Raw genomic sequence first — 13,522 nt, 5'->3', positions numbered from 1 at the left:
GCTTCAAGGTGAATTGACTTGTCACAACCACATAGGAAACAGCTAAATCTTGACTCAAACACTGTTTTCCTTCTTGACTTCAATTCTGGGGTTTTATTCCCCGATGATACCCAGGAGTTTCTACAATAAACATAATACTGCCATCATGATAACTATCATCATTATTATTATTGCTACCAGGTATTGAGTATTTACTGTGGTCCTGGTTAAAAACTTTTACATACATCATCTTATTTAATCCTTACAACCAATCCTGTCGTTATCCACATTTATAGTTGAAGAAAATGAGACTCAGAGAGGTTAAGTCTCTTGCCTAAAATCACATAGCTCGTCAGTGGCAGAGCTGAAAATTGAACCCAGGCTCCATAAGAGGGAGATAGCTCCAGAGCCTGCAGCGGAACCTTGGCTAGGATTGGTGGAGGAAAAGGGGGTATGGGGGCACCTCTGCCACTGAGGCTTCAACCCTCAGTCAGGCTCCCACCGTGCTCTCCCAGCCCTAGCCCCAGCTTCCCCTGCAAGGTGCTAGGGGTAATGAATGAGATGCTCGGGTTGCTATGGAGATGCCATGGCAACGCAGCACTTTCGGGAAATACCACAGTAACCGTGGTCACTGCTCTGGAGTTGAAAGTCATTCTCTACCCCATCCCCACCTGAAAATGTTCTGGCTCTCCCCAGCCCTCCCCAGAACCCACAGAAGCAAAGGGGCAGAGGTACAAAGACCTGCTTAGAGAGCAAGCTGTCCTGAGACCTGGGCCCTGATGGGTGGGTGGGCTCCAGGAATGAGACCTAGAGCTCCCTGAGGGCAGGCACAGACTGAGGTTCTCATGCATCCCAAGGTGATGTGCCCCCAATGATCCCACCTCAGGTGCTCTGAGTGCCTGGGACGCACCAGCGGCCTCCCAAGAAGGGCTGTAGGTGTCATCTCATTTTGCCCTAACAATCTTAGAGGCACCAGTGCAGTGGCCGTGAGCAAAGCAGTCAAGAGCACAGAGTGGAGTCTGCCTGCCTGGACTTCAATTTTAGCTCCATTGTCTACTACCCTTGTGACCTGTGAGCACACTTCTCAACCTCTGAGCCTCAGTCTCCCCAACTGTAAAACGGGGTTTATGCTACTTATCTGTTGCCAAGACTAAGGGAGACAACGTGTGTGAATCACTCAGCTCAGTGCCTGGAACACGAGAATGTAGGCTAAACATTACTCCCTTAACAGATGTGGAAACTGAGGCTCAGAAAAGAACTGGTCCAAAGCCACATACCAAATCAATAGTGGATCCAGAAAGAGAGAGGGAGGGAGATCAAGATGAAGCCAGAGAGGAAGAGCAAGGGAATGGGCTCCAGGAAAGAGTGAAAGATTTAGGATCATCCTGGGGGTTGGGCATAAACTAATGATCCATTCCCTCATCCTGTATTTACTGAGCACCTACTAGGTACCAGGCATGGTGCTAGGCACGAAAAGTGCAGTGGTGACCAAGGCCCTCCCACTATGATTTCTAAAGGCCTTATGTCTCTGATGGGATGCTGCTGCAGGATGAAGAGGACAAGGCCCCCATGGCCCCATGCTCACCCAGCTCAGATTTTATACCCTGTCTGGGTCATTCCTGACAACGACCCCTGCAGGCTCCCACCACACACACACACACCACACCACACCACACACACTCACAGGAATGCAGAGACAAAGTCACATGGCCTCACTGCAGGCATCTGAGCCAAACCACAAGTACCAGGGGGAGCTAAGAGGGGGTCAGGGCAGGGGGTCAAGTAAGTGAATGGGCACTGGCTTGGGCGGGGGCTGGGGTGGGAGGGAGTGGCAGTTGCAGGCCCAGGCACTGGCAGCCCCAAATCCATGCCAGGGCCACTCCCCACAGCTGATCCAGCCCCTCCCAGCCTGTCAAACCCCCAGCACAGTCACACCACCACCCACTACCCAGCCACACCCCACAGCCACCCAGCTCCACCAGTCAGCCTGCCACAGCCTGCTCCACCCACCATCTACAGTGCAGCAATGAAAATTCTCTACATTTGCTTCCCAGCTGTGCGGGAGTTTCTCCAGCGCAATTATACCCCTGGGAGGCTGAGACCAGAAGCAAATCCCTTCCTCTGCCGGAATTCACTGCAAGTCCCATCCCCCAACCCGGCTGGTCCCTGCAGTGCTGCTGGGCCAGAGGCCACGCTGTTGCCTGTTGTTTACCCCAGAGTCCAGCGCCGCACCATCCAGGGACTCTCAGAGATCTGGCCTGGAGTTGTAGGGTGGCAAAGATTGCAGTCCACCCTGCAGTGAGCAGATGGCAACACTGAGGCCCAGAGAGAGAAAAGGACCCATTATTGATGTTGCCCTGGCCAGGCCTGCCCCGCCCCCACCTACCCTGGTCCGGACTCTGAAAGGGATTCCCACACTCCACACTCAACCCCCGCTCATTTTCTTGTCCATCCCCCTCCAAGGCCAGCCTCGCCTAGAGTCGGGCTCTGCTTGCATGGGGCTCCCGAGGCCTGGACGAGTGCTCCAGCCACCACGCAATGCCAGACTCTACGCTGCTCTCACTGCTCTCACAGCTCCAACCCTGTCTCCTAACTTCACTGTGCGCTCTCCAGGGCAGAAGTGTCTCCTCCTTCCGTTCCTCATTTCACGCGCAGAGCAGCACCCACGGCAGGTGCTCAACAGCCACGTGCCCTCCCCACTACCTTCCCCTTTGTGAGCCTGCTACGGGGAGTCGCCAGGCTAAATGCGCTCATAGTTTTAACGTTCACTTATTACACACAATATTCCTGTACTACATGCTATTATTTAACCTTACAACAGCCCTGCGACCTATTAACCACACACATCGAGTCCACTGCGACACTATAGGACAGAGCAGAACTGCCTCGGATAGGGTTTCCGAGGCTATAAATTTTTACAGAAAGCAGACTGCCACATCCTTCTCCCACAGAGTGGCTGGTGGGTGCGAACCGCCGACCTTTTGGTTAGTGGCCAAGCATTTTACCCACTGTGCCACCAGGGCTCTTTCTGTGACCTATTACATCCCTCATTTTACAAATGGGGAAACCCAGGCCCAGATGGGGCATGTGACTGGCCTCAGCTCCCAGAGCTAATGAGTAGATGAATGGGACTCTCAGCACAGGTGCCACCTGCCTCTACAGTCTAGGAGCTTCCTCCTAAGTCCCATGGGCCCCTTTGGGCTTACCTACAACAGCTTACTTGTGCCAGGTGCCCTGCACATCCCATTTTCTGCTCTCTCTGAATGGTTTGCATTCTGTTTTTGTTTGTATTCTGTTTTATGTGTGTATTACCATCACAAGCAGCCTCTAATGATCCTTCTTGGAAGCAGACCCATAAATTACCCATCAATCAACAAGCAAACAAAGCATAAAGTGGCTGGTTCACGCCCCAGTTCTTTACTTGGGCATTCGTTCTGGGTGCCCAGGCAGGGAAAACCTCAAGAACTTAGACCCCACTTGTTGGGAATTTGTCTTTATTCCAACAGAGTCTGAGTTGAGAGTCTACCTTTGTACCAGCTCTGAAGAAAGGGTTTACCGAGCAAACAAACAAGGCATGTAGTGGGGGCAGTGTGGAGAACAGCCCAGGTCAGGACAAGCTGCCCTCCAGGCCCACCAGAGCTCCTCACTCAGACCAAGGGCTGGAAGGCCGCTTCCAGGTTATACTTATTCATTAGCCCATGAAGCTTCCCAAAATAGGGCTCCATCTCTGCCTACACCCCAACTCTGCCTAGGACAGAGTCAAAGCCATCCATTTATCTGTGTCTCAGAATTACAGGCACTTGAAAAGGATGGAACATTTTCTTACAAATATCCTTATCTCCTCATTGGTAGCAGTAGCAAGAGCCAACATTTACTTAGCTCCCGGCCATTCACCAGGGCTGTGCAAAGAGCTTTCCCTGCTTATGACATCCAGTCCTCATGACAATCCTGAGAGGTGGTGTCATTGCTATGAGCACTTTACAGATGGCAACACCAAGGCTCAGAGAGGGTGAGTGACTGACTCAAAGTCACACAGCCCAGCAGAGGTACAGCTAGGACTGTCCTAAGCCAGCCCACCTCAGAGCCCCTGCTCATATCCCCTATGTGGTTTCTCTGCCCAGCATTCCACTACAGTCCTGAGCCAGCTCTGTGGCCGAGCACACCCAGGAGAGAGGCTTCCTGCAAGTGACAGGCTCCAGGGCTGCTCAAGGCCTGCCAGGAATCCGCATGAATGCAGGCTGACCCAGCTTCTCCTGTGACATGTAGCTCCAGCCTCCAGGGAAAGCCTGCCCTGGCACAATGGGGTACCATGGGTCTCCCAGAAAGGCAGGACCTCAGCCAGAGGGTTCTCACCTTCCTCCACCCCAGGGGGCCTCCGTCATCCCATACAGGTGGGGCCCACAGAAGAAAGTGGGGCTACCTCCACGCCCCAGAAGACGGCCTCGCTCTCAGGAAGAGGCGAGAGAGGTAGGAGTGGGGGCAGAAGCAGGACTGCTCACTAACAGAAACAATGCAAGGGAGAGTGGTAACTAGCATGCCTCACGGGTATGCTATGTGCCAGGCTCTATATCAAACACCGCAATCATTACCTCATTTATTTGTCGTTTATGTCCAAAGAGGTAGAAACAACAGTATCATCCCCTGAACTTCTCCCCTGCAGAGGAACTGGGAAATGCTGGTCATCACAGCCCCTACCCTCTCCCTTCCCACTCCTCAACCCAGATGCCCCTGAGAGATTCCAAGAAGCAGGCATGATCAGAGGCCTCCATTCATAGATGTAGGAGCCAATATCCATGTGGGCCTGGAGTCCATTTCAGCACTTAGCCCATCCCCCAGCTCTGAACGCTTGGGAGATGAGGGCAGTCTCTCCTGAGTTAGCCCACAATGTCCAGAGTGAAGGATGCTGAGGAGAGACAGGGAGATGGAGCCGAGAGCTCAGGGCCTGTCCCAGCATCTCCACTCACTCCCTGGGCACCTCCTGGCAAGTTCCTTCCCTTCTTTGAGCCTCTGTGCCCTAACCTGCACAATGAGGGGTCTGGGCTGGATGAGAAGTCGTGACCTTCTGGGGGTTGCAGAACCCTTTGAGAAACTAATGAAGGCAGTTGTGGACTCTCTCCCCAGATGGACGCAATGTCCAATATATATTCAGGAAGGTTGTGAAACCACCCCCACCAAAAGCCAAGTTAAGAACTTGGAAACACTTTCTAAGGGCCCCCTTGCTGTCACACTCTAGAGAAGACCTAAGCCACAAACGTAAATCTGAGCATCTATTCCAGCTTTCCTCTCAGCCCAGCGGTAAATCTTTAACTTGCAGGCCGATTGGCTGCAGGTGGGTCTGGGGTCCTGCCTACCTGTGAGGCAGAGCCTCATCAAAAACTGAGCCTTCCTTCCCATTCCTCACCCTCCCTCTTGTCCTCCTCCACTAGGGATCTGCCAGGTCAGCCTTGGGCCATCTTCCTGGGGCGGCCCCAGGGCTGGGACACCTGAGGAACCTGCTTCTGGTCCTGAATGTTGACAGGACCCAGTACCAGGCTCAGGGGCCAGTCCTGCTCCAAGCCCTGTGTCCCAAGCCCACACATCCAACGTGCACACACACATTCAGGCAGACGGGGCGGGGGGGGATGAGACATGAGGAAGGGGACTATGGACAGGGTCAGAGGGTACGGGGAAGCCAGGTGAGACTGGGTGAGACAGAAGAGAATGACAAGACCCACCAAAGCTCCAGGCAGCAGCCGCTCGTCTTCTCTTCACTTCAGCCTCGTCCTCTCAGTGGCTCCACACTCCTCACTTAGCACCACCTACCCACTGCCATCGAGTCTGCACCTAATCCCAGAGCCAGGACAAATGGCATTACTGTTGGCCTAGTCCCCTCCCTGGAAGGGAGGGAGAAAGAGAAGGAGGGAGGTGGCCCTAGGGCACCCTGAGCCGCCAACCACATTCCCACAAGCCTCTGGCCCCAAGCCTTGCCACATCTCTCACCGGAAGCTACCAGCCCCACCTCCATGACCTCATGAAGGGGATGTCCTCCCTGGATTTTACCCCAACCCAGGGATCCCCCTGCAGGCAGGGACCCCTGTTTGGAGGTGTTCTCCCCGGAAAAGGAGAAAGCACGTCCCTGACCCTCATGCTGATGGGTCCTCCTGTCCCTCTCGAGAAAGGTGATAGTCTGGAGTGAAAGCAGCCCTTGCTGGCAGCTAAGGATAACTGGGTTCTGGTCCCAGCTCTGCCCAGCTCCCTATGTCCCTATGTGACCATAAGCAAGGCCTTTCCCCATCTAGGCCTCAGTTTCCCCACCTGTCCTGAGAAGAAGAGGAAGAAGGACTGGTAGCTCTTTATCAGGGCCAGTTGGGGCCTAAATGTGTACGAGGTTGGCTTTGGCCCCCGCCTCACCCCAACTCAGCTGCCAGACCTTTCCATTGCTCCACCTCCTGCCGGGAAGAAAGGTGACTGACAAAGGTGTGGAGGGTGTTAGAATCTGTGTCAGGGTGTTGAAATCCTAGAGCTGAAAAGGGATTTATAAAGCCAAGGCCCAGAGAGGCGGAGCAACTCAGCCACCATCACACAGTAAGCTGGAAAAGGGCAGGATTCATCTGGGTTCAGAGTCCCTGAGTAGTGCAAATGGCTATTAACCGAAAGGTTGGAGGTTGGGGTCTACACAGAGGCACCTCAGAAGAAACATCTGGCTATCTACTTCCAAAAAATCACCCATTGAAAACCCTTTGGTACTGCCACGAGATAGCCTTTAAAACTTACACCAAAATTATCCCCTGAAGTCTTCTTAAAACCATACAATAGTTTTGCTTAACTAGTAACAAAATGCCTACCTTGAGCATTATGCTCTTTCAACAACTATCTATATGAGATCTAACTGACAACAGCAACTCAAAAGATTAGGCGGGAATCTTAGAGGGCAGTGAGTTTATGTCATTGCGGGAGGAACAACTCAGAAAAAGAGAGTAAGAATGGTTGCACAGCTTAAAGAATGTAAGCAACGTCACTGAACGGTACATGTAGAAAAGGCTGGACTGGCATACATTTTGCTATGTATATTCTCAACAACAACAAAATAAAATTTAAAAAGAAAAAAGGAAACCTTTGGAGCACAAACCTACTCTGACACATATGGGATCGCCAGGAGTCAAAATCACTTCAGTAGCAACTGATTAGCCTGGCTTCACCTCTCAGCAGCAAACACTTAAAAGCGTCCCCCTGAAAAGGTATTTGCCTTCTTAGAGGACTCCAGGGAGAACACAGGCAACTGGCTACTGGCTGAGTCTCAGGCCCCGCGAGCAGGAGTATTAACAAAGATGGTGTGTTTGTGTGCGTGGAGCTTAGGCATGGAGACTGGGCAGAGTTGCCAGGGCCCTTCACGTCATACCATGAGGGTGGCCTAGGATCCCGCCAGTCACCGGGAAATACTAGGAACCCCTGCCAGGGATTAGTGCCTTTGGTCGCTCTTAAGAAGTCACCTGAGGCTCAGCCAGCAGGCTCAGGGTGGTGACAGGGAGACTGGCCCAGGTGGACTCCCTGCCACAGCCATCCTGAAGGCACCAAAGCCGGGGGTAAACTGAAAAGCCTCTAGGCCTGGTAGCCAGAACATGGGGCGGCGGAGCGGGGGGAAGGGGAGGCGGGTGGCAGGTGTGCTGGGGCGACAGAGGAAGGGAAAAGCTTTGAGGCATTTGGAGCCGCAAAAGCCCCTAATCTCCTGGAGGCCTAGTGGGCAAACATGGGCCCTGCTGAGACCAAGGGGATCCCATGAAGACCCACATGAAAGCAGCCTCGTCCCACCAGACTCGCTGGAGCTTGTCACCCTGACACAAGCCTACTGCCAACACGCCTCAGGTGTGAGGGGGTGCGACACGTTTACAAGGAGGCATAGCTGGCCAGGGGTGGGGGCAAGAGGTGGGCAAGGTAGGCGAGAGGGCCTCGCTTCCTCTAGAACACAGACAGCTAGAGTAGAGACAGACACAGAGCAAAAAGCGCCAGGTGACCTACTTAAAGCAAGCTCCCAAGCTCCTCTTACATGGGCCCAGGTGGCCTCGGTGAGACTCTGGAGGATGCCTCTCAGGTGTCCTTGCACTCCCAGGGCTGTGGGAACAGTACATAGGGTCAGAAGATCTGAGTTCTAGTCCTAGATCAGGCACTAACCCAGGGTCTGGGTAGGGTGAGGCAAATGAAGAACTGAAGGCACAAAATTTAAGGAGGTACACTCTCAGGATGTTCAAGTGCAAGGCTAGCATCTCAGAGAGTGCACTTCCTTAAATCACGTGCCCTAGGTGCCTCACTTGCCTCACCCTAGCCTGGCCCTGCACTAACTTGCCAGTGACCTCAGCAAGCACCTGCTCCTGTGTGAGCTTTGCTTTGCTCACCTGTAAAATGGGAAAAGCACTGAGGGTCAGACCAGATGATTCCAAGTGCCCTCCTAACTCTAAGCTGGGTGATTCTGTAGGGAATGCTCTGTGCAGCCCAATCCCAGAAATGGGTACAATGACCCCAAATCCCCACCACTGATAAATCAATAAATTACTATTTTCCAGGCTGAAGCATATTACACAATGACTCTATATAACTATGTGGCCCTTTGCCAAATGCTTTGCCTCCACCTCACTGGGGCTTCATTTTACAAATGTGGAAACTGAGGCTCACAGCAGTGTCATGCATTGAGTTACGTCCCCCAAAAAAACGTATGCATCAATTTGGCTGGGTCATGATTCCTGGTATTGTGTAATTTTCCTATATATTGTAAATCCTGCCTCTGTGATGTTAATGAGGGAGAATGGATGGCAGCTGTGTAGCGAGGCAGGACTCAATCTACAAGACTGGGTTGTGTCTTGAGACAATTTCTTTTGAGAGATAAAAGAGAGAAGCTAGCAGAGAGACAGAGGGACCTCATACCACCAAGAAAGCAGTGCTAGGAGCAGAGCTCATCCTTTGGATCCCGGGTCCCTGGGAAGAGAAGCTCCTATTCCTGGGGAAGATTGATGAGAAGGCCAACAGGGAGAGAAGGCCTTCCCCTGGAGCTGACGCCCTGAATTTGTACTTTTAGCCTACTTTACTGTGAGGAAAATAAACTTTTCTTTGTTAAAGCCATCCACTTGTGGTATTTCTGTTATAGCAGCACTAGAGGACTAAGATATTAAGCAACTGGCTCAAGCTTCCAGTTGGGAACTATAGCTGAGGTTTGAACCAGGGTCTGTCTGACTCTTAACTCCCCCATTCCATGGCATCAGAACGGATAATCCAAACCCACTGCGGCCTGGAAGATGCTGCTGGATCTTTTCACCTCCCACATTTTCAAGTACGTCATGCGAGGCTAATATTAAAGGCCAGCTCCTGCACAGCAGGGAGCAGGCAGGCAGTGGTGGGGAAGCCCACGTGGGCGTCCAAGCATTTCGCAGATTAACCAGCCTCCAGCCAAGCCAGTTGTCCATTGCTGTGGTTACAACGTCTTCATCGTCATTAGCACACCACAGCCACCACTTGACCATTTTTAAAGCACTGCACAGAGGCAAAGCTTTCTCACAGACATTTCCTTGTGTTACGTGACAACTTTATAAGAGCAGAGCAGGGATTTCCTCCCTCTTTCTTAAATGAGGAAAGTAGGGCTCCCAGAGGACGACTGACTCCCCAAAAGAGCACAGTGAGTCAGTGTTTGAAAGTAAACTCGAAACCCAAGCTTTCCGCCTCCCTGTTCAAGGTTGTGTCTTCTCCTGCACACCCTAAGCTTTTCAGTCCAAACAGCATTTATGGGCCTTTTCAGCGACAATGATCGTTTTTGAAAACTTACTACATACCAGCTATTGCACTCCAGCACTTCATGTATTGTCTCATTTAATCATCACAACAGCCCTGTAAATTAAGCACTGCTAACTGGTGGTTCAAAGTCCCTGGGTGGTGCAGACAGTTAACGCACTCAGCTGCTAACAGAAAGGCTGCAAGTTCAAGTCCACCCAGAGGCATCTTGAAAGAAAGGCCTGGCGATCTACTTCCAAAAAATCAGTCATTGAAAAGCCTATGGAGCACATTTCTACTCTGACATACATGCAGTCACCATAGGTTGGAGTCAACTCATAGCAAGTTTTTTTTTAATTAGTGGCTCAGTGGTAGAATTTTTGCCTTCCACGTAGGAGACCTGGATTCAATTCAGCCAATGCACCGCACGCACAGTCAACACTCATCTGTCAGTGGAGGTTTGCATGTTGCTAGGATGCTCAACAGGTTTCAATGAAGCTTCTAGACTAAGACAGACTAGAAAGAAAAGTCCGACGATCTACTTCCAAAAATCAGCCAGTGGAAACCCTATGGTCACAATGGTCTGATCCACAACAGAACACAGGCACAGCATTTCGTTCCATTATGCACGGAGTCACCGTGACTCAGGGGCTGACTCAACGGCAGCTAACAACAACTGTTTTCATTTTAAGGACAGAGACACTGAGGCTCAGAAATGTTGAGTATCTTGCCCAAGGTCACTGTACTAGGAAGCAACAGAGCTGGAGTGCAAATGGAGGTCAGTCTGGCTCTGGAGCCTGAGCCCAGCATTCCTGTGCTACGCTGTTCTGTCTGGGAGAATCAGCCACAAGTATTCTCGCTGGAGGGGGACAGAGGACCAGACGAACTCAAATAGTGCGTACATGGTAGGCTATGGTAATCCTGTGATAACAGGAGGACAAACAAAGCTCTTGAGGAGCGGAGCCCACAAGAGGGAGGTTGTTCCAATTGCCTGGGCAAAAGGCCAGGAGCCTGAGCAAGGGACATGGGAACAGAGGGAGGTGACAGATGTGAGGGAGGCAGCCCTGTGAGACCTTGGTCAAGTGCCCTGCTCTCTCTGGACTTCAGTTTACCCAGCTGTTGAAAAAAAAAAAAATCCCCAGATCTCCAGCGTCCCCTCCATCCCTGAAGACCCTTGGACTCTGGAAAAACAGGTCATGCCTGGCGACTGCTGGGCTGCGAGCCCTGGAGAACTCTGAAATGTCCTTGGGCGTCCTGGTATGGCTCAACTGCTAGAAAACAGGCTTGCAGGAGCACAGGCTTGGCTGACATGCCAGGGCACCAGTGAAGTGTGGGTCCTGAGGGGGCCACATTCCACCCATTGTCAATCTCTCCACGACTCCACTGGAGGGGGCACCACCCAGCATGCACCCAGACCAAGAACCGAGGTCACATCTAACTGCCCAGTGGAATGCCACTCCAGGGCCTTCCCTGCCCCACCAGCCCAGTCCAGAGCCCTACATGCAACTCAAGTCCCCTCAATACCAGGCCCCCTCAAAGTCCCTCAGGTGCATTTCCCTGAGGCCGACCACTGGGATATAAAGATAAAGGGCACTGCAGGAGCTCAGTGATTTGGAGAGAGGGCTCAGCCCAGACCCCTACACACACAGACCACACTCATAACATGCTCTTGCTCAATAACTTCCCATGGCTCCCACTTCACTGGGCAAAATCTAAACCCCTTGACCTGACTGACTACGACTACATAGGTCCCTTTATTAACAGACTCTCTTAACTGGGGGTGGCATACGCCAGGGCCTTTACTAAGTGCTTTATGTATGCTGGAAACCCTGGTGGTGTGGTGGTGAAATGCTACTGCTGCTAACCAAAAGGTCGGCAGTTCAAATCTGCTAGGCGCTCCTTGGAAACTCTATGGGGCGGTTCTGCTCTGTCCTGCAGGGTCACTATGAGTCGGAATCGACTCAACAGCACTGGGTTTGCTTTGGTTTTGGGTTTTTATGTACATTATATTATTTAACCTGTGAAACAGGTATATATATAATTTGCCCATTTTCATAAGATGAGAAAAGTGAGGGTCAGAGAGGGTATGTCACTAACCCAGGGTCTCACAGCCAAGCAGCAAAGCAAGGATTTGCACCACCTGCCTGACTGCAAGCCTAGGCTCTTAACTGCTGTTACACAAGTGCTCCCTGCCAGTTCAACACTTCTCAGTAAAGGAGGGCAGACCTCCTGCTGGCACAGAGCCAGGGCAAGGCCTGAGGCTTCTGGCCTCCCCTTCCAGGGCTCTCCCCCCATCCCCCGCCCCAGGAAGAACTCTGCCAGGCAGAAAGGCTGGGACCACCCCAGTGACAGCAAGTCCTCAGAATCTGCCTTCTTTCTCCGGCCAGAAGGAAGAGGAAAGCAGGGGGAGGTTTGAAAAGAGGCGAGAGCATGAAGGGGCCAGGAAGCATTTGTTTTTACAGAACAGACTCTCAGGGTTGGGAAGGGTCCTCCAGGTACCCCCCGACATGCCCCTACAGAAATCACCCCTACAGCAACGGGAGTATGCAGGGCCCAGGGCCAATCTCCACCATGTAGTCCTACCAATGAATGCCCCCTTAGCACATCTCACCCAAAATCTCCATTTCTCTCCCCAAACCTGCTTGTCTTCCAGTTTTCCCTCTCAATAAATAGCAACACAACCCTTCAGTTCCTCAGGCCAGAAACCTTGCCGCTGACACCCTCTTCCCCTTATAGCGCACACCTAATCCATCAGCAAACCCCGGCAGCTCATCCTACGAAGCTAAGTCCAGGGTCCGACCACTGGCTGCCGCCCCTGCCATCACCCCCACTAGCTGTCCTCCCTCACCTGCGTGGCTGCAGCCACCCCTGCCATCACCCCCATTAGACCGTCCTCCCTCACCCTGCGTGGCTGCAGCGGCTCCCAGCTCGCCCTTCTGCTCCCACCCTTGCCACCCTCCAGTCTCTTCTCCAGACGGTAGCCCAAGGGATCCTTCCAGAATGTAGGTCAAAACAAGTCACAACTCAGCTCAAAACCCTCCAGCAGCTTCCCATTCACCTAGACTAAACAGCAAAGTGTTCCCGATGGCCCAGGAGGTCCTATGAGGTCTGTGCTACCCATCCCACCCCTCTGGCCCCATCTCCTACCATACGCACTCTTACTCTTCCTGCCCCAGCCACACCGGTCTCTTTGCTCTTCCTCAAACACGCCATGTACCCGCCTGCCTCAGAGCCTTTGCACTGCTGGTCCCTCTGCCTGAAATGCTCTTCCCCAGATACTCCGTGGCTCCCTCCCTTCCAGAGGCTGCTGCCTCCTTACCAGCGAGACCTCCGTGACTACCCGTTATAGAATATTAACTCCCTCAAGGTGCACTCTCTCCTTTAACTCAGTTTTATCCTTCTTCCTGGTATTTCTCACCACCTGACAAATGGATGTGTCTGCTGGTTTGTTGATTACATCTCAGTGCCAGCCCCAAGTCCAAAGCAGGTCTGTTTTGTTCACTGCTGTGTCCCACCTAGTGCCTAGAAAAGTGCCTGAAACAAACCAAACACGTTGCCGTCAAGTCAATTTCAACTCATAGAACAGGGTAGAACTGCCCCATAGGGTTTTCAAGGAGTGGTTGGTGGATCTGAACTGCTGACCTTTTGATTTAGCAGCTGAGCTCTTAGCCACTGCCCCACGAGGGCTCCACCTGAAACCATGCTGGTGCTTAATAAAAAAGGGTTGAACAAGGGACTATTACCTCCCTCAGCCTGAGGACATGTTTTCGTTTCTGCAGTAGCTAGGAGGACAGGGTTGCCTGGGGGCTGA

At 52.3% G+C, this 13,522-nt stretch overlaps 1 protein-coding gene across 18 annotated transcripts in view; it reads right to left on the bottom strand.

Annotated features, from left to right (window-relative positions):
• The window catches only part of NDST1 (N-deacetylase and N-sulfotransferase 1), a 173,266-nt gene that overhangs the window by 113,060 nt on the left and 46,684 nt on the right, over positions 1-13,522 (bottom strand). The window contains exon 1 of one of the 18 annotated variants that reach the window (XM_064278256.1): positions 5,694-5,802. The exons of the other annotated variants lie outside the window; for them this stretch is intronic. The gene's annotated coding sequence lies outside the window, so the exon portion shown is untranslated. Of the gene's footprint in view, positions 1-5,693; positions 5,803-13,522 lie in introns of those variants that run through there. 18 annotated transcript variants of the gene reach the window in all.

The sequence above is a fragment of the Loxodonta africana genome, chromosome 2 (assembly GCF_030014295.1).
Source record: "Loxodonta africana isolate mLoxAfr1 chromosome 2, mLoxAfr1.hap2, whole genome shotgun sequence".
Taxonomy (NCBI): Eukaryota; Metazoa; Chordata; class Mammalia; order Proboscidea; family Elephantidae; genus Loxodonta; species Loxodonta africana.
Note: the sequence above shows the minus strand (reverse complement) of the source record. Positions and strands in the feature narration are given on the sequence as shown.